The 26782-nt window shown below is 36.6% G+C and overlaps 1 protein-coding gene across 1 annotated transcript in view; it reads right to left on the minus strand.

Annotated features, from left to right (window-relative positions):
- Positions 1-26782, minus strand: part of THSD7A (thrombospondin type 1 domain containing 7A) — a 475175-nt gene that overhangs the window by 133377 nt on the left and 315016 nt on the right. The gene's annotated exons all lie outside the window — the stretch shown is intronic.

Here is a 26782-nt window from a genome sequence, read left to right on the forward strand (position 1 = left end):
CGTTGAAATTAAAGAACAACGAGAACAAAGATCTTGAAAAAGATAGAAGAATTAGTCTAGCTCACACGTTTCAAACCTGATGGGAAGTTTCTAAAAATCCTATCTTCAGTTCCATCAGAGAACTACTCAATTGGATGGACAGGGGAAGATATTAGGGTTATTCATTTTTAAAGGTCCCTAATGCTTCTGATGCATTAGTATGTGGGAACTACTATGTCTGCTCATTCCTGTTTAAAATCCAATATGTAAGAAGAAAGAGTTGATGGTTCAAACCAAATTCTCCTAGTCATATTTGTAACTTGAATTTACATATAGTTATTTAATTGAAGGTAAACAATATTGGCCCATTGTACCATTTTAATTTGTTTCAAAGAGTTCTTTTTTGTTGTTCATCTCATGCTCTGAGTTGAAGCAATTATTTAAGTATTTTAAAGAGCCATAAGTAAACCAGACTGGACTCTTTTTTGTTTCATGGTCATCTATGAACAGAGAAGGTAATGAAGTTTTATGGTAGTGGTTGCCTAATAGAAACCTTTGGGGGTAATATCATCTAGTTTATAAGATATTTTGACGAGTGTTAGGAGGACCATTTAATTATGATTCAATAAAATACAATTACTGCTCTGAAGAAACACATACACACATACACACAGATTTATACCAATACACCTTAGTATAATTTTACCTAAAATCTAAAAGCAGGTACAGATAAACATTAGTGGGAATTTTGCTCCTATAGAAGGAAGAAAATAGTCTCTAAAATTGAAACATAATTACATTAGGCTACAGATATTATATACAATTTTCTGATGCCAATGTGGCACAAATAGTCAGTTGATGTGGGCTGGTCTGCATGGATAAAGACATATTGAGTTTTAAAAACAAAACCAATTGGTCATGGCCTCTCTTCTGATTGGTCAGTGCCTGTGCCTTTGTCACTAAATACTTTGTTAAATACTATAAATAAAACCTCTGGGTTTAATCAACCATTTCTTTATAAGTCCTCCACTCTTAATTCCCACTGTTTTTATTATAATTTCAAAACAAAACAAGGACCACAAAAATCCCCAAATGACAGGATTGAACTAGAGACTCAAACCTCTCCCCAATCTAAATCAGCCTATGACTGAAGTTCCAGGTAAAATAATCTAACATTCTTTTACAATGCTGCTTTACTGTTTAAAAATCTATTAGTTATACACTGATTATTACATCCAGGGATGAAAGGAAAGAAAATAATACTTATGAATAGCTACTGTGTTCAAGCATGATAATATGGCAATTCAAGTGGGAAGTAAAATCACATTTTATGGCATTTGAAATACAGAATCAAAAAGAATTCTTTTCTCCTTGCCCGAAGTTACCAGCTATTTAGTGACAAAGGCAGGATTTCTAGCCCATATTCCCAGACTCCAAAGTCTACGTTCTCTACATCATACGATAACTTCCAGGCACGAGCATTCTTACGGGCACTTCATAAAAGCTGGTAAAATAAATAAGCTTATGTTTTACCTAAATCTTTATAATACAGCATTTTCTAAAATATACTTTTCTTTTTCTTTCAGAGATAATCTATGCTTAAAATATATTAATTGTATGTAGCATATTAAAATTTGGAAATAATCAAAAGTATGAGCTTGGGAGATGAAATTGCAGTATGAAGAAGACTTTTCATAAATGGATGTTTAATATCTTTGGGGGTTTATTCTTCTGTGCAGTGTAATTGTTTTTGACATTTCAGTAATGCTTTTATGGGCAACTTGACCTTTGATGCATTTCTTTTTTCAAACTTGTAGCTTGCTAAATTGCCAGAAACATTATATTCACTAGAAAAGTTTAAAAAGTCTAGCATACAAATCATTGCTCATTGAGATTAAATTTCATCTGATTTATAATTTAACCTTTATTTAAAAATATGTAACATCCTGTATGTATGTGCTGTTTTATATCATATTTTTATAATATGTGGCGAAGAACAAATGCAGTAAGTAGGTAAACTTTGGAAGACCCTTGGCCGTAGGTGCTTATGAGAAAAATGTTAAAAATATGATGGATAAGCAAATAAAGAAAGAAGAGAAATAAACAGCACTTATACGTGAATGCTTTTGCCAAAGATCAGCTAGGATACTAAGGAAATCATTACCACATTCACTTACAAACTGACACCTTTACCTCCCAATTCTGTAGTAGTTGGTGAACAGTTTCAACGAAGATAACATAAAATCAATTTGAAGATTTTCTATTGCAAAACTGTATCTTCTAGCATCGTATGCCAAGATACTGCTCTCTAGAAGCCATTACAAAATCAAAACCACTATTGAACTAGAAAAATCTTAAAAAGGGTTTGGCTTATGTGCACATATTAAAGATGGAATAGAGGCTGCCTATGTGATCAAACAAGGAGAGAAGATGCAGGCAGAATGAGTTTCATAGATAATGTGCTAAGACTTTTGAAGTCTTTACCCTGAGGGTAAGAATAATAAGCTACTTTGCTTGGGTTTGGATGGACTTACAAAGCCGGGGGAAAATGGATGAGATGAAATACACAGAATCGAAATAACAGGGGATTTGGAGAGTTAAGATTTTTAGACAAGTAAAGTTACTGGGAAGTCAATGGAAAGAATACTAATAGAGACCCAAATGGGAGAATCTTGTCAGCTAGTCTTCTGGTATCATGAATTTTTAAAGTGAAATATTCTACAGAATCAGAAGTATGCAGAAATGCTATGCTTATACGTGACTATAATGTTCCTGAATTCTAGTCTGAAAGTCATGAACATAAAATTGTAACATGGAACTAATAATTGCTGACTTTTATTGTGCATTGTTATGTGCCAGGCATTAAGTGTTTTACAGGATTTAGCGGATATAATTTTCCAACAACTCTATGAAGTAGACATGATTATTATACCCATATTACAGAGAAATAAAACCATGGAAGTTGATTAATGTCCCCAACTTTATACTATGCTGTCCCCTCTTAGTCTCAGAGACTAGCTTAATTTATTTGTCTTCTCTTGTGATTTTTCAATAATACACTATTGTGTGTGGCAAGAAAATATGCGAGAGGTGATCTAGTTTAAGGATTAGGAAATGAGGCCCATAGTATGGAAAACACTTGCCCAAGGTTACACAAGTTGATGATGGAGTTGGATATTCAGTGACCATATGACCTGGGGTTTAGGGCTGAGACATTTGTAATTTTTTTCATGTATGAGGCCAAATTATTGTTATAGAGATGATAGATATTCCTCCACAGCATTGTGCTCAACTATCTAATGCACTAAGGAACACAAATAAATTACACTTCTTCCAAGGGCCAGGAGCCTGTGGCTATGTAAGCTGCTTACACTAATTTTTAGAAGCAGGAGATATTATCTCACTTCTACAAGTGAGGAAACTATACAGATGAAATATAAAAGTGGCAAATTTCACTCAAACATGCAAAACATACAATGAAATGTTCTTGAAACAAAATAAACAAATGAAAACATTTAGCCAACCAAGGGTAGAACCAAAGTCAACAATCATTGAATCTAGGTAAATAAAGACACTGAGGCTAAAAAGTTGTGAGACTTTATTAGAGCAGACAATATAGATGTCATGAGTCCAGAAATTAAGCTATCCAACGTAAATCAATGTATTAGTCCATTCTCACATTACTATAAGGAGATACCCAAGATGCGGTAATTTATAAAGGAAAGAGGTTTAATTCACTTACAGTTCAGAATGGCTGGGGAGGCCTCAGGAAACTTACAATCATGGTGGAAGGGGAAGCAAACACATCCTTCTTCACATGGTGGCAGGAAGGAGAAGAAGAAGAGCTGAGTAAAGGGGGAAGACCTTATAAAACCATCAGATCATATGAGAACTTACTCACTATAATGAGAATAGGATGAGGGAAACTGCCCCCATGATTCAATTACCTCTCACCAGGTCCCTTTCACAATGTGTGGGGATTATGGGAACTACAATTTAAAATGAGATTTGGTTGAGGACACAGCCAAAACATATCAATCAATAAGATAATAGACGTATGTTTGTTGAGATAGGCCAGATATTTTGGTGCATCTGTCAAATATAAAACTAATGGTATTGATAAAAATGTACCTCATTACATTTCTTCAGGGGACATTAGGAATAAGGTAACTCCTGAGAAAGTAGTTCAAACAAAGCCAATTACCAATCCAGTGTTGTTTCAAAGATATGGAAAACACTGGTCATTTTTTTGGTAAATACATTTTTTGGAGTATAATGTACCCTCAATAATCTTTAATACATAATAGAACTTTCCACTTGGAAAATGTTTATCTTAAAAATAACTGTTGACTAGTAGCCAAGATAGCCGACTAGAAGCAGCTAGTATGCTAAGAGCTGTGGCTCTCAGGGAGAGGAACAGAAGGGCAAGTAAATATAACACCTTGCACTGAAACATCCAGGTACTTGCATTGGGATTAATCAAGGAAACAACTTGACCCACAGAGAGGGAAGAAAAACAAGACAAGACAATGGCTCACCTGGGAGCAACATGGAGCCAGGGGACCATCCCCTGCCCAGGGAAGTGATGAGTGAATAAGCGATCCCGGGAAACCATGCTTCCCCCACAGATCTTTGCAACCCTTGGGTTAGGAGATCTCTTTGAGAACCCACTCCACCTTCAGTCTTCAGTCTGATATAGCTATGTGGAGTCTTGGCAGAGCAGCCGCTCAGGCAAGTGTGAAGACCCTGGAGCCTTAGACACTTGGGCCTTCTGGCAAAAGTAGCTGCAGCTCCATCAAAGTGGGAGCTTAGACTCCTGTACATACCCCTAGATAAGAGGCTGAAGCCATGGGGCTGATCCATAACAGCCCACAGACCCCACTTTCATGGCACCTCATATGGTAAGACCCTCTGGCTTGGAATCCCTAAGAAGGAGCTCTCAGAGAGAGGGGCGGGCTGCCATCTTTGCTGTTTGGGTGCCTTGGCCATTATAGCCTTTAGGCTTTGGAGATGTGAAAGGGATCCACCAGCACAGTATAGCTGTGCTACCAAAATGTGGCCAGACTGCTGCTTTAAGCAGGAGCTCAATCCTCTTCCTCCTCACTGGGTGGAACCTCCCAACTGGGACCTCCAGCCTCTCCTGCTTGAGCTCTCCAGTTGACAGAGATCTGAATTCCCCCTGGGACTGCACTCCCAGAGGGAAGGGTGGGCCACCATCTTTGCTGTAGGTGACTTAGCTGTTCCAGCCTTTGGCTATCTGAAGTGACCGGGGGCTGAAGTGGACTGGACCCCCAGCACAGCACAGCTGCTTTATCAGAACATGCCCAGACTGCTTTTTAAAGCAGGTCCTCATCCTATTCCTCCTCACTGGACAGGACCTCCCAACTAGGGTCTCCAGCCACTTCATGCAGATGCCTTTGGGTGGCAAAAATGTCCCTACTTCCCTGGGACAAAGCTCCTAGAGGGATAGAGAGGATGCCATCTTCGCTGTTTCACAGTCTTCACTGGTGATACCTCCAGGTTCCGGAAAATCCGAGGTGACTAGGGACTGAAGCAGGCCCCAAGCATACAGCAGCAGCCCTATGGAAAAGTGGCCAGACTGTTACATGGGTTCCCGTTCTCATATCTCCTCACTGAGCAGGTCCTCCAAGCCTGGATCTCCAGCCACCTTGCATTGGAGTTATCAAGCCAGTACCAACTCAGCAACTCCTTTGACAGAGCCTCCAGGGGCAAATGAAAGCCTCTCTGCCACTGCCTCTGTGGTGGAACAGCCCTTGCCATCCTCACACTAATGAAGGAGCAAAGACCCTAAGGGCCTTATCCACACCTCCAACAAGCTGCAGTTGACCCAAGGAGAGGCGGTCAGTCCAACTCCTGTGGGATCCACACACCCTCCATGGCTTGTCACCAGAAAGGGAACTCCTGGCCTGGGCCCTCAGCACAAACCTTCCATCTTGGGCTGACTACACTGGGCATGACCTGCTGACTGCACTGAGTTGACATGCATCTCTCTGACTCTCAGGAGTCAAGCAAATGACTTGACCACAACCACTAATAAGATGTCTTCCTCTGTTGCCCCTAAGCTGAAGAAGAAATATAAACACCAAGATTTCCCTAGAGCTTCAGTGGGCAGCCTAGGAGTGCCAAGTTGTTCTTAACCAGACTCAACTGGCTGGAATGACAGAAATAGAATTCATAATATGGATAGGAACAAAGATACTGAGATTCAGGAGGATGGCAAACCCCAATCCAAGGAAAATGAGAATCACAGTAAAGCAATACAGGAGCTGAAGGACAGCATAGCCAGTACAAAAAAGAATCTAATGGGTCTGACAGAGCTGAATAACACAAGAATGTCACAATGCAATCACAAGTATTAACAGCAGAATAAAACAAGCTGAGAAAAGAACCTCAGAACTTGAAGACTGGTTCTGTGAAATAAGACAGTCAGACAAAAATAAAGAACAACTATTAAAAAGGGATAATCAAAACATCTGAGAAGTATGGGATTATGTGAAGAGGCCAAATCTATGAATCAGTAGCATTCCTGAAAGGGAGGGGGAGAAAACAAACAACTTGGAAAATATATTTCAGGATACTGTCAATGAAAATTTCCCCAACCTTGCTAGAGAGGCCAACAGTCAAATTCAGGAAATTAAGAGAACTCCTGCAAGATTCTTCACAAGAAGATCATCCATCCCCTAGACACATAATCATCAGATTTTCCAAGGTTGAAATGAAAGAATGTTAAAGGCAGCTAAAGAGTAAGAGAAGGTCATCTACAAAGGAATCTCAATCAGGCTAAGAATGGACCTCTCAGCTGAAACTCTATAAGCCAGAAGAGATTGGGGGCCTATATTCAACATTCTTAAAGAAAAGAAAAAAAAATCTTCAACTAACACTTTCAAATCTAGCCAAACTAAGCTTCCTAAGTGAAAGAGAAATAAGACGCTTTTCAGATAAGCAAATGTTGAGGGACTTCATTACCACACAAGAGATCTTGAAAGGAGCACTAAATATAGACAGGAAAGACCACTACCAGCTAATACAAAAACACACTTAAACACACAGACCAGGGTTACTATAAAGCAACCACACAAACAAGCCAACATAATAACCAGCTAACAGCACAATGATAGGGTCAAATCCATACATATTAATACTAACCTTGAATGTAAATGGGCTAAATAACCCCACTTACAAGGCACAGAGTGGCAAGCTGGATAAAAAAGCAAGACCCAAAGGTATGCTGTCTTCAAGAGGCCCATTTCAGATATAATGACACTTGTAGGCTCAAAATAAAGGGATGGAAAAAAATCTACCAAGCAAATGGAAAAAAGAAAAAAAGAAGGGGCCGGGTGCAGTGGCTCACATCTGTAATCCCAGCACTTTAGGGGGCCAAGGCGGGTGGATCACGAGGTAAGTTCAAGATCAGCCTGTCCAAGATGGTGAAAACCCATCTCTACTAAAAATACAACAAATTAGCCAGGCGTGGTGGTGGGTGCCTGTAATCCCAGCTACTTGGGAGGCTGAGGCAGAGAATTGCTTGAATCTGGGAGGCAGAGGTTGCACTGAGCTGAGATCGCACCACTGCACTCCAGCCTGGGTGACAGAATGTAACTCTGTCTCAAAAAAAGAAAGAAAAAAAAAAAAAGAAAAAAAGGAGTTGCAATCCTAATTTCAGACAAAACGGATTTCAAACCAACAAAGATAAAAAAAAAAAAAAGACAAGGAAGGGCATTATATAACGGTAAAGGTTTCAATTCAATGAGAAGACTTAGCTATCCTAAATATATATGCACTCAACACAGGAACACCCAGATTCATAAAGCAAGTTCCTAGAGACCTACGAAGAGACATAGACTCCCCACACAATAATAGTGGGAGACTTCAACACTCCACTGACAGTATTAGACAGATCATTGAGGCAGAATATCAATAAAGATATTCAGGACCTAAACTCAGCATTGGACCAAATGGACCTGATAGACTATACAGAAATCTCCACCCAAAAGCAACAGAATATACATTCTTCTCATTGCCACACGGCACATACTCTAAAATTGACCACATAATTGGACATAAAACAGTCCTCAACAAATGTAAAGGAACCAAAATCACACCAAACACACTCTTGGACCACAGCACAATAAAAATAGAAATCAACACAATGAAAATTGCTGAAACCCAGACAATTACATAGAAATTAAACAACATGCTCCTGAATGGCTTTTGGGTAAATACTGAAATTAAGGCATAAATCAAGAAGTTATTTGAAAATAATGAGAACAATGATACAACATGCCAGAATCACTGGGAAATAGCTAAGGCAGTGTTAAGAGGAAAATTCATAGCACTAAAATGCCCACATCAAAAAGTTAGGAAGAACTTAAATTAGCAATGTAACTTTACAACTGAAAGAATTAGAGAAGCAATAGCAAATAAACCCTAAAGCTAGGAGAAGATGAGAAATAACAAAAAATCAGAGCTGAACTGGAGGAAATTAAGACACAAAAAAACATTCAAAAGGTCAATGAATCCAGGAGTTTGTTTTTTTGAAAAAAGTAATAAAATAGTTTAGCCACTATCTAGACTAATAGAAAGAGAGAAAAGCCAAATAAACCCAATTAGAAATGATGACGGGAATGTTACCACTGACCCCACAGAAATATAAATATGACCATCAGAAATGACTGCAAACAACTCTATGCACACAAACTCTAAAACCTAGAAGAGATGGATAAATTCCTGGACATATACACCCTCCCAAAACTGAACCAGGAAAAAAATTGATTCCTTGAAAAGATCAATAATGAGCTCTGAAATTAAATCAGTAATAAAGAGCCTACTAAAAACAACAACAAAAAAGCCCAGGAGGACCTAATAGATTCATAGGTGAATTCTACCAGATGTATAAAGACCTGGTATCATTCCTACAGAAACTCTTCCAAAAGGATTAGGAGGAGGGACTTCTTCCCTAACTCATTCTATGAGGCCAGCATCATCTTGACACCAAAACATGGCAGAGACACAACAACAACAAAAACTTCAGGCCAATATCCTTCATGAACATTGATGCAACCAACCTTAGCAAAATACTTGCAAACCAAATCCAGCAGCACGTCAAAAACTAAATCACCATTATCAAGTAGGCTTCTTCCCCAGGATACAAGACTGGTTCAACATATGCAAATCAATAAATGTGATTCATCATATAAACAGAACTAAAGAAAAAAAACCCACGATTATCTCAATAGATTCAGAAAAGTCTTTTGATAAAATTCAACATCCCTTCATCTTAAAAACTCTCAATAATCTAGGTACAAAACCAATGTACAAAAATCACCAGCATTCCTATACACCACCACCAACCAAACTGAGAACCAAATCAGAAAGGGAATCCCATTCACAATTGCCACACACGCACAAAATACCTAGGAATACAGCCAACTAGAATGGTGGAAGATCTCTACAATAATTACAAAACACTGCTCAAAGAAATCAGAGAAGACACAAACAAATGGAAAAACATGCCATGCTGATGGATAGAAAGAATCGATATCATTAAAATGGCTATACTGCCCAAAGCAATTTACAGATTCAATGTTATTCCTATAAATCCATCAATAACATTCTTGACATTCTTCATTCTTCTAGAAAAAATTATTTTAAAATTTATATGAAACCAAAAGAGAGTCCAAATAGCCAAGGAAATCATAAGCAAAAAGAAGAAAGCTGAGGGCATCACATTCCCCTCTTCAAACTATACTACAAGGCTTCAGTGACCAAAACAGCATGGTACTGATCCCAAAACAGGCACATAGACCAATGGAAGAGAATAGAGAGCCCAGAAATAAGGTTGCACATCTACGACCATCTGATCTTTGACAAAGCTGACAAAAACAAGCAATGGGGAAAAGACTTCCTGTTCAATAAATGGTGCTGGAATAACTGGCTAGCCATATGCAGAAGATTGAAGCTGGACCCCTTTCTTATGCCATATACAAAAATCAACTCAACATGGATAAAGACTTAAATGTAAAACCCAAAACTATAAAAACCCTGGAAGACAATCTAGGCAATACCATCTTAGACATAGGAATGGGCAAAGATTTCATGACAATGATGTCAATTTTCACAACAAAAGCAAACATTGACAAATGGGATTTAATTAAACTTAAGAGCTTCTGCAAAGAAAAATAAACTATCAGCAGAGTAAACAAAAAACCTACAGAATAGGAGAAAGTATTTGCAAACTATGCATCTGACAAAGATCTAAAATCCAGCATCTATAACGAACTTAAACAAATTTACAAAAGAAAAACAAACGACTCCATTAAAAAGTGGGCAAAGGACATGAACAGACACTTCTCAAAAGAAGACATACATGTGTCCAACAAGCATATGCAAAAAAGCTCAATATCACTGATCATTAGAGAAATGCAAATCAAAGCCACAGCGAGGTACCATCTTACACCAGTCAGAATGACTATTATTAAAAAGTTAAAAAATAACAGATGCTGGCAAGGTTGTAGAGAAAAGGAAATGCTTATACATTGTTGGTAGAAGTGTAAATTAGTTCAACCATTGTGGAAAACAGTGTGGTGGTTCCTCAAAGAGCTAAAAGCAGAAGTACCATTTGGTCCAGCCATCCCATTACTGAGTATACACACTGAGGGATATAAAGCATTCTGCCACAGAGATACATGCATGCAAATGTTCACTGCAGCACTTTTCACAATAGCAAAGCCATGGAATCAACATAAATTCCCATCAATGACAGACTGGATAAAGAAAATGTGATACATATATACCATGGAATATTATGCAGCCATTAAAAAGAACGAGATCATGTCTCTTGTGGGAACACGGATGGAGCTGGAGGATATCACCCTCAGAGAGCTAATGCAGGAACAGAAAATCAAATACCACATGCTTTCACCTATAAGTGGGAGCTAAATTATGAGAACTTATGAAAACAAAGAAGGAAATAAGAGACACTGGCATCCACTTGATGGGGAGGGTGGGAGGAAGGAGAGGAGCAGAAAAGTTAACTATGGGGTACTGAGCTTAATACCTGGGTAATGTAATATTATACTTTTGCACCAACCTAATAATGTGTACAACAAAAGTCTGTGACGTGTTTGTCTATATAAATCATCACATGTAGGCCCAAACCTAAAATAAAAAAAATTTTAAAAAGAATAACTGTCCACTATTATTCCTTTTTTAAAAAATGACACAAACACACCCTAGATATAATCTGGCCTACAAAGTGGGGTTTTCCCTGGAGCTATCTATATGAAGTAGTCCAGGATGTGGCAGGTAAGATAATAATCTACATATATTGTAACAAAATTGAATATGTTTGAGAGTTAAACATTCATCTTGGGCCAAATTTTTCATGATTGTGATAATCGTTTAGCAAAATTTGAGATTCGACTCAGTAAATCAATTCCACCATCCATTTGCCTGATATATTTGCATGAACCATTTTCTTCTGGATGGTTTAAAAAGAAAGGACAACAAACTCCTTTTTTTTTTGCATTTATTTGTAAATTTTAGTTGTATGTATTATTAAACTGGTAAAATTAAAAGGAGATTTGGAAATATATTTAAGGTAAACAATCCAAAACACTTTAATAAAAATAATAACTGCTAAGGTATGTAATATCTTTGTTGTAGGCATAAGGCAACTAGTTAGAGATGCAGGCATGTTTCAGAACTCCTGATTGTCAAACTTAACTTCAGCCATCACATTCTCATTTGGTTCAGTAGGAAGTTAAGCAGATTTAAATAAAAATATCATTGCTTAGAAAAAGTCTTGAATTCATGAAGCTTTAGAGGATGAAAAAACTAAATTATGTTTTGAAAGGAAAATCTGGATATTCTAAATACTAGAAGACTAAAATTCTTTGATAAAAGAAAATAATAGTTTAAGTTTTGTAGCTAATTTCATTAATCGTCCAAATTCTTCTCTCAAAATGTTTTACAAGGGCTACTAACTTCAAATATCCATTTCAAATATTTGATATGAGAGTCTAATTTCCTTTTCAACTTAAAATACTGATGATTTCAGTACTTAAAAGAACCCTCAGCTACACCTTAGGTTTCCGAAAACTAACACTACCAGTGTAAAGTTTTTTTTTTTTTTTTTAATTTAAAAGATTTGAACAGAAGACAAAAGAAAGAAGGCAAGGTAATTCTCATACTTGAATTGGGAATAGAAACCCTGCCAAAGATAGAAACATCTAAATTAAAAGGAGGCATTTTGAACATAACTTAAGGCAAACAATTAAAATACACTAAAGAATTCACATAATAAAAGGCTTGGATGGGTTCAGGAAGAATAATCCTTTCCATTAGAATGAAAAATAAGAATGCATATAACATTGGGTGTTCAGTCAATAGGGTTATGGAAAATTTTACATGCTGAGAAGTGAGGTTAGGATTCAGAATAACTGGGATATGAAGCATGCCAAATGACTGCCATCTGTGCAGTTACCATATTACTAGGACAAGCACTGTGGCTTGAGATTTATATAACTATGGGGCTCATTATCTAGTTTCTTCTTCTCGTAGTGACTTGACATGAGAAGAATCTGGACTTGCGGGATGGGGAATCTAAGAGTGCTTTGCAAAGAGCACCTGTTTTTGAAAGTACTTCTGAAGCAAATTAAATACAATTTTATGACAACAAGATAGACAAAAAGAGGTAAAGAGATTGTCCAGAGGTGGCACAGTCCCTAAAGCAGGAATGAAGCAGCATCCTCAGTACATGCAGATAATTTAACTTCAAAAGGGGGCCCTCCCCAATAGCTGGGACCACAGGCATGTGACACCACGCCCGGCTAATTTTTTGTATTTTTAGCAGAGATGGGGTTTCGCTGTGTTAGCCATGATGGTCTCGATCTCCTGACCTTGTAATCCACCTGCCTCAACCTCCCAAAATGCTGGGATTACAGGAGTGAGCCGCGCTGGGCCTGATGTTTTGATTTTTAAAGTTTTTCTGTTAATTAAATATTTTCTTCACCAAAGAGAATGCATTTCACCACTAATTCTAAGAACTTAACTTGCTTTCTGTGGCCATTATTAGTATTACATTCATTTACATCCTGATGGTTCCATGACTGATGTGGTCACTTTCTCGATTCTGCCTTCTATTTTTGCTCTCTCACAGTATGTTTTCCACTCAGCAGTCAGAATAAGCCTTTTAAAACATAGTTCAGATCACAACATTCTCTGTGGAAACCTTCCAGTGGCTTCCCATTAACATGGAATTATTTCCCAACTTCTAAAAGGCCCTGTATGATCTGCTTCTTGGCTCCCTCTACTCTTCTCATTCTCCCTTATTCCATTTCAGCTTTACTGGCCTTTCAATGTTCCTGGAACACTTTAAGCATTCTACTGTCTCCATTCTCCCCTCCAGTTCTAACACTTTCCTCTCTGATATTTGCTTATTCTGGGAATTCTGATGTTCAGCCTGCTCCCTGATATCAAGTATCCATTTAACTTCTATCTCCCTAGAGAGTCTTTGCATGACCCACCTGTCACTCTCCATCACCATACCCCTCTTTGATTTTTTCTCCAATACTTTTCACAATTTTGATATGTTGATCATGCACTGTATCTTTTTGTGTGTTTATTTTCTGTCTCTTCTCCCTAAAATGTAAGTTCTACCAGGTCAGGGATACTGTCTGTTCATCTCTCATTGCTGTAGGCCTGGTGATTTTTAAAAGTTCCTGACACATAGAATATTCTTATTAAATGTTTTCTGAGTAAATAAGTGAGCATGATACCTAAAGACATTAAGCAGTCACAGTGAGGTACTATGGGCCTTGAAGCAAGCCAGGATTTCTAAAGAGCAGTTTAGAAGAGCTCGAAAGTAATATGAAGAACAAGTCAAAGACTGCAATGTATTAGGGATACTCACTCTACATTTTAATTTTTCAACTTAAATTTTTTTCTGGGGTGAGTTCATGTTAAATTTCTAATATAAAGCCTTATATTATGTAGATATCACTGCAATTCTCACCAATATAAAGATAATTCAAAGAAAGTGCTTTAGTGACTTTATATATTGTTATAACAATATCTAAAATGGCAATATGGGAAATTTGTATGCACAAATACTATGCTGAATCCATAAATTCATGATTCTGCTTTATTCTTCAAGTGTTTATACTGACTTGTGTATGAAATAAGTAACAAAAATATTATCCTTATTTAGGATTATTTAATCCAGGTATGATTTTTATTGCTCTACAAGTTCACTGACTCTTCCATGAAATAACGTGTGTTTTTTTTTTTAATTTTTAACTGCTGGAGTTGTTACATACAAATAGGTAATACCGCTAATAATACTAATTTGGCATATTTATATAATGAGTAAATATTCTGAAAGTATTCATGTTTTCTGTTTATATATACAGTGGAAGAAATATTTGGTTTTTATTGTAAGGCTTTAATGTATTATTCAGACAACTTATGGATGGGAAAAATATTTTAAAACCATACATCTGATAAAAGCTTAACATGTAAAATATAAGGAACTCTTATGTATTAATCTGTGCTCACACTGCTATAAAGGTACTACCTGAGACTGGGTAATTTACAAAGGAAAGAGGTTTAATTGACTCACAGTTCTGCATGGCTGGGGAGGCCTCAGGAAACTCAAAATCATGGCAGAAGGTAAAGTGTAAGCAAGGCATGTGTTACATGGTGGCAGGAGAGAGAGAGAGAGCAGGAAAAAACTGCCATTTATAAAACCATCAGATCTTGTGAGGATTCACTCACTGTCATGAGAACTGAACGGGGTAAACCACCCTCATGATCCAATCACCTCCCACCAGGTCCCTCCCTGGACCCCTGGAGATTACAATTTGGATTACAATTCAAGAGGAGATTTGGGTGGAGACAGAGAGCCAAAAAGAATAACTGCATTACAAAGTAGATTAAGGACTAGATAGACATTTCTTCAAAGAAGAAATACAGCGAGCCAACAAGTATTTGAAAAAATGTTCAATGTCACTAATCATCAGGTAAATGCATATAAAACCACAATGAGATACCACTTCATACCTGTCAGAATAGCTATGATCAAAGGCAAAGGCAAAGCAAAAACAAAAGGTGAAAAAAAAAGACAACTCTAGGCGAGAATATGAAGAAATTAGAATCCTTGTACATTATTGATGAGAATACAAAATGGTGTAGCTGCTCTGAGAAATGATATGGTGGTTCAGCAGAAAATTAAAAATACAACTACCACATGATGCTGTAACCCGATTTCTGGGTAATTATCCCAAAAAGCAGAAATCAGGATGTCAAAGAGATATTAGCACTACCATGTTCATTGAAGCATTATTCACAATTGTCAACATGTGGTAACAACCTAAGTGTCTATTTCTGAATGGATAAAGAAAATGTGGTATATACTTATAGTGGAATAACATTCAGCCTTAAAAAAGAAGGAAATTCTGCAATATGCAATAACATGGATTAATCTTGAAGACATTATGCTAAGTGAAATAAGCCAGTCACAGCAATATGAATACTGCACGATTCCACTTATATGAGATATATAAAATAGTTAAATTCATAGAATCAAAGAGGAGAATGGTAGTTGCCAGGGGCTGTAGGAGAGGGAAATGAAGACTTACCAACAAATTGTTCAGTGAAGCCAGATTAATAAACTCTAGAGATCTTCTATATAACACTATACCAATAGCCAACAATAATGTATTATATGCTTAAAAATATGAGGGTATATCTCATCATGTTAAGTATTCTTACCACAAAATAAAACTTTAAAAATATACACTTTAGATATAATTTTTAAATCTTTAAATATTAACTTTTAAATTTAACTTTAAAGTTTAATGTTTTTAGCTTTCTATATTCCACTGGGAACCAAAGAGCTTTCTTTGGGGCTTTGATATGGACATGTTTTGGTTTATGGCATGCATAGCAATTGGCAAGTACTAGAGCAGTGATGAACTGTAATCATTTCAAGACACAATAACTGACTTATATAATATAAAGTCAAAAATTAGACATTTCCTTTACACATTCTCATCCAACAAAATTGTTCCAGATTTAGCTACTATACAATCTGATTTCAAAGGTTAGAAATGTATTGAACCCAAATAACTTTTCAATGCTGCTTTTTCTATGTACGTAAATTAATATTTACAATTTACAGATGATCCATGTTAACAGTGCAGTTACAAATTTTAAAATTAAAAGATAACATCTGAAGAATCAAAAATAAATGATGTATTTAGAATGTGAACACTGGAAGATAATCAGCATTACTGTTCTCACCACAAATAAATGAAAAGTGTTTGAGGTAATGGCTATGCTAATTACTCTGACTTGATCATTACACAATGTATACGTGTACCAAAATATCACACCATACCCATAAATATATACAATACCACTACTGGGTATCTACCCAGAGGAAAAGAAGTCATTATTTGAAAAAGATACTTGCACATGCATGTTTACAGCGGCACAATTCACAATTGCAAAATAGTGGAACCAACCCAAATGCCGATCAGTCAACGACTGGATAAAGAAACTGTTTTAAATTCCTGGACACAAACACCCTCCCAAGACTAAACCAGGAAGAAGCTGAATCCCTGAATAGACCAACAACAGGCTCTGAAATTGAGTCAATAATTAATAGCCTACCAACCAAAAAAAGTCCTGGACCAGACGGATTCACAGCCGAATTCTACCAGACGTACAAAGAGGAGCTGGTACTATTCCTTCTGAAACTATTCCAATCAACAGAAAAAGAGGGAGTCCTCCCTAACTCATTTTATGAGACCAGCATCATCCTGATACCAAAGCCTGGCAGACACACAGCAACAAAAGAGAATTTTAGACCAATATCACTGAGGAACATCGATGCAAAAATCCTCAATAAAATACTGGCAAACCGAATCCAGCAGCACATCAAAAAGCTTATCCACCACAATCAAGTTGGCTTCATCCCTGGGATGCAAGGCTGGTTCAACATACACGAATCAATAAATGTAATCCATCATATAAAAAGAACTACAGACAAAAACCACATGATTATCTCAATAGGTGCAAAAAAGGCCTTTGACAAAATTCAACAGCCCTTCATGCTAAAAACTCTCAATAAACTAGGTATTGATGGAACGTATCTCAAAATCATAAGAGCTATTTATGACAGGCCCACAGCCAATATGGGTCTGTCATAAATGAATGGGCAATAACTGGAAGCATTCCCTTTGAAAACTGGCACAAGACAGGGATGCCCTCTCTCACCTCTCCTGTTCAACACAGTGTTGGAAGTTCTGGCCAGGGCAATCAGGCAGGAGAAACAAATAAAGGGTATTTGATTAGGAAAAGAGGAAGTCAAATTGTCCCTGTTTGCAGATGACATGATTGTATATTTAGAAAACCCCATCATCTCAGCCCAAAATCTCCTTAAGTTGATAAGCAACTTCAGCAAAGTCTCAGGATACAAAATCAATGTGCCAAAATCACAAGCATTCCTATACGCCAATAACAGACAAGCAGAGAGCCAAATCATCAGTGAACTCCCATTCACAATTGCTTCAAAGAGAATAAAATACCTAGGAATCCAACTTACAAGGGATGTGAAGGACCTCTTCAAGGAGAACTACAAACCGCTGCGCAACGAAATAAAAGAGGACACAAACAAATGGAAGAACATTCCATGCTCATGGATAGGAAGAATCCATATTGTGAAAATGGCCATATTGCCCCAAGTAATTTATAGATTCAATGCCATCCCCATCAAACTACCAAGGACCTTCTTCACAGAATTGGAAAAAACTACTTTAAAGTTCATATGGAACCAAAAAAGAGCCCGCATTGCTAAGTCAATCCTAAGCCAAAAGAACAAAGCTGGAGGCATCACACTACCTGACTTCAAACTATACTACAAGGCTACAGTAACCAAAACAGCATGGTACTGGTACCAAAACAGAGATATAGACCAATGGAACAGAACAGAGCCCTCAGAAATAATACCACACATCTACAACTATCTGATCTTTGACAAACCTGAGAAAAACAAGCATATGGGGAAAGTATTCCCTATTTAATAAATGGTGCTGGGAAAACTGGCTAGCCATATGTAGAAAGCTGAAACTGGATCCCTTCCTTACACCTTATACAAAAATTAATTCAAGATGGATTAAAGACTTAAATGTTAGACCTAAAACCATAAAAACCCTAGAAGAAAACCTAGGCAATACCATTCAGGACATAGGCATGGGCAAGGACTTCATGACTAAAACACCAAAAGCAATGGCAACAAAAGCCAACATTGACAAATGGGATCTAATTAAACTAAAGAGCTTCTGCACAGCAAAAGCAATTATCATCAGAGTGAACAGGCAACCTACAGAATGGGAGAAAATTTTTACAATCTACCCATCTGACAAAGGGCTAATATCCAGAATCTACAATGAACACAAATAAATTTAGAAGAAAAAATCAAACAACCCCATCAAAAAGTAGGCAAGGGATATGAACAGACACTTCTCAAAAGAAGACATTTATGCAGCCAAAAGACACAGGAAAAAATGCTCATCATCACTGGCCATCAGAGAAATGAAAATCAAAACCACAATGAGATACCATCTCACACCAGTTAGAATGGTGATCATTAAAAAGTCAGGAAGCAACAGGTGCTGGAGAGGATGTGGGGAAATAGGAAAAATTTTACCCTGTTGGTGGGAATGTAAACTAGTTCAACCATTGTGGAAGTCAGCGTGGCGATTCCTCAAGGATCTAGAACCAGAAATACCATTTGACCCAGCCATTCCATTACTGAGTATATACCTAAAGGATTATAAATCATGCTGCTATAAAGACACATGCACACATATGTTTATTGTGGCACTATTCACAAGAGCAGACTTGGAACCAACCCAAATGTTCATCAATAATAGACTGGATTAAGAAACTGTGGCACATATACACCACCGAATACTATGCAGCCATAAAAAAAAGATGAGTTCACGTCCTTTTTAGGGACATGGATGAAGCTGGAAACCTCTGAGCAAACTATCACAAGGACAGAAAACCAAACACCACATGTTCTCACTCATAGGTGGGAACTGAACAATGAGAACACTTGGTCACAGGGTGGGGAACATCACACACCCAAGCCTGTCATGGGGCAGGGGGAGGGGTGAGGGATAGCATTAGGAGATATACCTAATGTAAATGACGAGTTAAGGGGTGCAACATACCAACATGGCACATGTATACATATGTAACGAACCTGCACATTGTGCACATATACCCTAGAACTTAAAGTATAATAAAAAAGAAACTGTGATATATATACATATATATAATACTACTCAGCCATAAAAAGAATGAATTAACAGCATTTGCCATGACCTGGATGAGATTGGAGACTATTATTCTGAGTGAAGTAACTCAGGCATGGAAAACCAAATGTTGTGTATTCTCACTAATAGGTGGGAGCTAAGCTATGAGGATGCAAAGCCATAAGAATGATACAATGGACTTTGGGGACTTGGGGGGAAGAGTGGGAGGGGTGCCAGGGATAAATGACAACAAATGTGGTGCAGCATATACTGCTCGGGTGATGGTTGCAGCAGGATCTCACAAATCTCCACTAAAGAACTTACTCATGTAACCAAACACCACCTGTATTCCAATCACTTATGGAAAAATAGAATAAAATAATAAAAAATAAAAAATAGCAAACTTTTCAAGAATTAAATAAAAAAACCCAAAAAACAAATTAGTCAAATGGAAACATCCCAAATGTCCATCAACAAATGAATGAATAAACAAAGTGAGGAACACAAAATATGATTCAACCATGAAAAGGAATGAAGTACTGACAGGTACATGCCATAATATGGATGGACCTTGAAAACGTTATGGTAACTTAAAGAAGCCAGACACAACAGGTCACATATTATATCATTCTATTTGTAGAAATACCCAGAACTGGTAAATCCATAAAAATAGGAAACAGAGCAGTGGTTGCCATGGGATGAGAGGACAGGGAAATAGACAGTGAAATAGAATGTTTTCTCTTGAGGTGATGAAAATATTTTGGAACTAGATCAATGTAGTGGTTGCACAGCATTATGGATATACTAAATGGCACTGTATTGTGCACTTTAAAATGGTTACTTTTATGTTACATAAATTTCACCTTAATTTAAAAAACAATTTGATGTGTTGATTACAGTTTATAAGGCTATTAGGATATGACAACCTGATACATTTTTACTCCCCTTCATCCCCCTCCCCCCTTACACTTTCCCTACACACAAGCACACACGCATAGGTGCACACACACACACACACACAAATGTACACATACCCTCTTGGCCCCAGACATCCTGCCTCCTGCCATTTCTCAAACATGCTACGTGTGCACCATCTCAGTGTCTTTGCACTTGTTCTTGCCTCCATTTGGCACGCAATCCCCACAGTTGCCTTTAAGAGTTATTCACTCCTTTTCTTCTGTCCCTGCTTAAATATTCCACCTCAGAGAGGCTCTCCTTGACCACTCAAAATAAAATAATACACTCTCATCTCTTTCAGCCTGTGTTATTTTTCTTCATAACACTTATCATTGTTTTGACACATTATATTTTACTTGTTTACTCATTTATTGCCTATTTCTCTTCTAGAATGTAAGGTCCATGAAGACAGATACATTATTTAAATCCTGTTATACCCTCTACATCTAAAACAGCGCCTGGCACAGAGTAGCCAATCAGTTAATATTTGTTGAATAAATGAGTATTTTGTATATAAAGTTCCAAAACAAGTAAACATGATATGTTTAGACACACATATATATGTGGCAAAGCCATCATGATAAACATAAAATTCATTTAGAGATTCACTCTGGAGATGGCTTGAGGAGAAAAGAGAAGGAGGAGATCATGAGGGGTCTAGGAGATTCAATTTTATGAGTAAATTTCTATATATTTTCTATTTATTTAATTGGATAACATTTTAAATAAGTGTTTTTTGTCTTTATGATTTATGATATATAATATTGCATGCAATCTTTAACATGCATCAAATATTTCACAAAATTTTTCAACAGGTTAGCAGTATAATTATTCAGTAACATTAAACAATACTACATGTGCTTACTTTATTAGTTACTTAATTAAAAATAAATGACTGTACTTGCTTTCTCCTTTCAAGATTATTACTCTATTCTTTGGAAGAACATAGAAACATTTTACTACGACTGCACGAAAGCTCCAAAACTAAGAATCACTAATATTTGTAGGGGTTCTCCACCTTCAGTGACAGTGCCTTCTGTTACTCCATTTCTAACCTAAGAAGATGGATCTTTCTGTTCAGAAGATCACTTGTTGTTTCAAATTTATACTCATTTGAATCCGTCTTCTTTTGCTTTGAGTGGCATAAGTGATAAATGATTTTATGCAAATATTAACTTTAGAAATAAATTTTACATGTAACTAATGGGAAATCACATCTGAGCCCATCCTATCAAAAACAATTAAAATACATGCTTTCATCTAAAAATGGAAACATTTCACTATGATTTTAGTTTATGTTCAAACAATAAAATTTATTCATTAGACCCTGTATCAACCTTTATTAGCCTCTCAGAATATTAATGTTACTTGCTAGGTCTGTGATACTTTAACTGAATATTCACAGCTTCAACAAGTTTGCTATGGAACAGCTTCAACAAGTTTGCTATGTAAGAGATGATGATGGTGAATTTATCCCATTTTTCTACTTGTTATTTAACTCTGACTTTTGACAATTTTCAACTTGACTTCAGACAGCAAACCTACCTTTTGGCTGAAAGAAGACTCTGTAAATGCACAAGGCAGATAATTTAATAATCCATAGTGCCATAAATAAGTACAATATCAATAATTAATTATGATCTATTTATATAATATAAAAATTTAACTCATCATCTACTGATTATGAAAATAACTCATTGCATCTGGCTAGATTTATTACCAAACACACAGCTATTGTCATAGAAAATTAAAGCTATATATATATATATAAAAATATATATATATTTTTAGAGATAAATAAACCAAGCTTGTGATGGGGAGAAAAGACAGCCCATGTTTTATAGTAAGTGGCAGAACAAGACCTAGACTTCACATTTCATATTTTAGTAGTCTTTTTAGTACATCTATGGCAATGATTTACATACATAATATCTTGGTTGTATCTTACTATCCAGGGATATAAGCTCACAAGTTACTGAGAAGAAACAAAGAGTACTGCTTTGGCTAAGTGAGTTGTGACTTCATAACTGTGACTGCCCAAACTCAGTTAAAAGCCTGTCAAAATATTTCAAGTAGCACTATCAATCATGATTTAAAGTATACTGTGAATGAATAAGTAGTGAATGAAACATGTTTAAACTATATAAATATGAGAACTTTTGGTTGTGATCATTTTTAAAAGTGATTTTTCCGTTTTCCTTTCTAAATTTGAGATTTCTAGGAGCTATTATTTGTGTGCATCTTTATTTTAAGTTGTATTCTGGCTGTAATAAGTAAAACCTGTAATAAAGTATAATACTTTTGTAGTTAATTTACTGAACTTACTGCAAATAGGTTCAAACCCAAAAGCTAAATTGCACTCATAAAATATATACATAAATACTTAAAATGCACTTATAAAATCAGAAATTTTAAACTAATGCATTGACCCATTTTTGAAACAAGGCAGAATAAAAGATAAGTATGGTTATTGATTAAGCTAATGTCCGTGTACCCGAGGAATGATTTGGTGAGAACTCATTCATGATTCTAGATGTCCTACTACTGATCAGCTAGCTCTGCCAGAAGAAAAATTACTGACGTGTACTTTGTGGCTATATTATAGTGCCTCATCCCCATCTTCCTATAAAAGGAAGCTTCCAAAAGCCCATTGACGTTGCCTGTGTGCAGAGATGACCTTGTTTGTACAGCAGTCAATGCCAACGTCCATCTTCAGCGTGAAATTCTGTCAATAACATTTTGACTTTAAATTCTTATCTGTAAAGCTTTCTCTTTAAGAAAAAATTTGCTATTTGCTAACAATATAAATCTCCATAAAACTATCCTTTACAGAAAAGCTGAATTTAAATTGCATTTTAAATGATTAAATATAAAATGTTATTTGAAAATAAGGATATATTTAATAATTTCGTAGGAGGCACCAGGTGTATTAAATAATGAGCTTGAATTCAGGGATATGGCACCAATTGTCATGCAATGCCATTAGTATTTTTGGTAAGAAAAGGACATATACATCACTATACTGCCATCGCCTACCAGAATTACAGTCATGGTCATGTAGACAGAGCCTTTACATGATGCAATGAAATAAAAGAGAAAATAATAGTATTTTTCCTATCAAAATAATTGTATATGTAATATGCATTGCCATCTGTCACATTCATAGGTCCAATTGTTTAAGCAAGAGAACATATAAATACTTCCATATCATTATTTTATTTTATTTTAGAGATCAAGTCTCTCACCTTTGCCTGGGCTAGAGTTCAGTGGCACAATCTTGGCTCACTGCATCCTCCACCTCCCGGGTTCATGCCATTCTCCTGCCTCAGCCTCCAGAGTAGTTGGGATTACAGGTGCCCGCCACCATGCCCAGCTAATTTTTTGTATTTTTAGTAGAGACGGGGTTTCACTATGTTGGCCAGGCTGGTCTTGAACTCCTGACCTCGTGATCCGCCTGCCTCGGCCTCCCAAAGTGCTGGGATTACAGGCGTGAGCCACCATGCCCGGCCCCCATATCATTATTTTTAAAAAATCACAAAACTACATTTTTAAAGAGTTAAAAAAAAAGGTTTGCCCTCCTGAAACAGGGAATGTCATTAAAAATAGATACACCAAGTATAACAAAGTAAGGCTATGAAGTAAAAAATAAGCACAAGAGAATCAGATAAAAGAAGAAAAGCCCAGCATATCATAATATTTTGACATCAGCTTTTGATTGCCATTTTACCTCAAGTCTTTTTTAGTTTCTTCTCTTGATCTGAGCAGTTGGTAGACAACTACACCATTTTCAACACAACTTAATAGAAGTCTTTATAGAAAGCATATTTTAAAGCTGCATGCAATGAGATACATAGAAGAGAATTTTATAGTAGGTTTATTTTTCTGATCCCTTATGAAAACTGACAGACATATCATCTCTATATGCTAATTTGCATTCTTCCCATCTAGAATCAGGTGCCTTTGAGAAAAATTTTACATTTATAACTGAAGAACCAACAGAGTATTCAAATTTACAAATCTTTCTGCACCACCCATGTGGAGAACACTGGGCAAGGAGTTGTGAGTGCCACAGATAGGTAAGACAGACACATTGTCTGCTCAGGAGATAGCATGGAGAGATGAAAAGGGAACTGCCTGCAGAGACAGAAGGACCTGGATACAAAGAGAACTTGACTGCTTGCTGGATGGGTGACCCTGCCCACCTTATTTAACTTCTGAGAGCTGAGACAACCCCCTGCTTAGAGTCTAGGGCATAGTAGATATTTAAAAAATGTTAGTGCTTGTTTGTTAACCCCTTGCTTTCCCCACATTATGTACTATCTTACAGTTTAAATTGGAGACACAGGCATGTACACAATTAAGTATAACAAGAGGAAAGCACCAGAGATGCTACAATAGGAATACAAAGAAATTGCTTCTGATATGCAAGAGGAAAGCTTTTGATTGGGACTAGGAAGCGTGAGAGACTGTGGAGAAGATTGTTCAATTTGGCTTTAAAGGAATGGGTAGAATTTCAGTAGAGAGAAGGGTAGGAGAGTGTACTCTAAGTTCGTGGAAAAGCAAAACTGGGGCATATATGAATGAATGCTTTGGTAAGTGCCAGGCTTCATTCATTACATGCTGGCATTGTTCTAGGTGCAGTGGATACATGTAGTAAACGAGGTAAGACAAGAATTCTTTTCCTTAAAAAGTACAACAGATCATCCCTGTAGCTGGAAATAAAATAGAAACACACACATACACACACACACGCACGCACACACAGGCACGCACACATAGATTTCTTTTCCCTGATATTGTATTACCCAAAAAGTATTTGCTATGCATGTGCTATGTGCTTGAACTTGGTGCTCTGGAAAATTAAAAACCAATTAAATATGGCTAGTGGTTTCCAGAAATGTATAATCAAGTCCACTGGACAAAATGAACACATGTGAAATAATAAATTATCAAATGTTATGGCATGGACTATAAATGAAATCAGAATTAAGAACAGAGGATCATATAGAAACATATTTCATTCATGGACCTTTATTGATACTTTCATTTTCACTATTTATTAATATAGACAACCTGACATATTTGTTTACCAAATTTGAATATGAACCAAGAATTCATTACTTGCATCTGTTCTCCTGAATGAGGATAAATAACTTATGGGCTTTGGAGTTCGGCAGATCTGAATTTGAATCCCTCATTTCCATTTTCTAGATAAATGACTTTTTTCCTGTTTTTAATTTTTTGGTTTATATATAATATCTTTATTGAAGTAAAAGTTATAGACAGTAATGTTCTACAAAAATGTACCATTCAGTTATTATCACAAAGCAAACACCTGGGTAATCGCCCTGCAGATCACAAAAGAGAGCACTGCCAGCAGCCCTGAACTGTACCGCGCCATCACAACCCTTCTATTTCCCCTTCTCTTCTTCCTACAGGCAACCACTATTTTGACTTTTAACTCAGTTGTTTAGTTTTGTCTGGTTTTGAAATTCATGTGAATAAATTTTTACTTTCTTTACATATATTTAATGCACTTACACACACATTTCTCTTTGTATATGTTCAGCGGCAGGATTCCTAAGCCATTGGTCAGGACTATGTTCACTTTGCTAGGTACTGGCACACTGTCACTTTCACTCTAGCAGGTCTGGAAAGTTCTCTTGCTCCATATCCTCGCTAACTCTTGGAATTGTCTAGCTTTTTACACTTTTAGCCATTTTGGTGCGTAGAGGTGTATCATTTTGGTTTTAACTGGCATTTCTCAGTTAAAATAAGGATGAGAATGCTTAATATATTTATTGACTGAGGATGTCTCTTTGGAAAAATATCGTTCAAACATTCGATTATTCTGTACTTCTGACAGACTAATACCGATATTAATAGTGTTCTTGATATAGTTGTTGATAATATTGTACTTTTCCCCAAAAAGCTTTCAAGTAAATCTAGTCTATTCAAGAGCAGATTCTAAACCATCAGATAGCATGCAAATCCTTCTATACTCTTAAGCTATTGGCTCTCCAAATTTATTTTCAAGCTACGTTCAGATGGCCCTTCTGCTCTGGACATACCGGTATATTCAATTTTTCAGAATGCATGTGCTCCTCTTCTCTTTGTCTTTACACACCAACTTGTGTCTTTCCTTTCCAAATTAGAACCTTGTCTTCCTTCTCTCAACTTATTAGAACCCTTTGTATCCTGAGAAACCGAATTAATCTGCACCCTCTCTGTCAAAGCTTCCTGATCATCACAGCTGGAAACAATCTCTAACTTTTGAGAATCTGTAACAACTACTGAGATGCAATATGGTGCTTGGAGAAACTGCAGGCATTTGAGTCAAATAGAGGTGAGTTTTAAACTGTTTGCAAGCTGCACAATCTAAGTTTCTTAATCTCATGATGCTAGTTCTTTGTCTGCAAAATGGAGTTAATTATAAATCCTTTGGAGGGCTGTTACAAAAATTAGATATGATCGACATCATAGCTGAACATAGCGTAAAA

This window comes from Pan troglodytes, chromosome 6, assembly GCF_028858775.2.
Source record: "Pan troglodytes isolate AG18354 chromosome 6, NHGRI_mPanTro3-v2.0_pri, whole genome shotgun sequence".
Lineage (NCBI taxonomy): Eukaryota > Metazoa > Chordata > Mammalia > Primates > Hominidae > Pan > Pan troglodytes.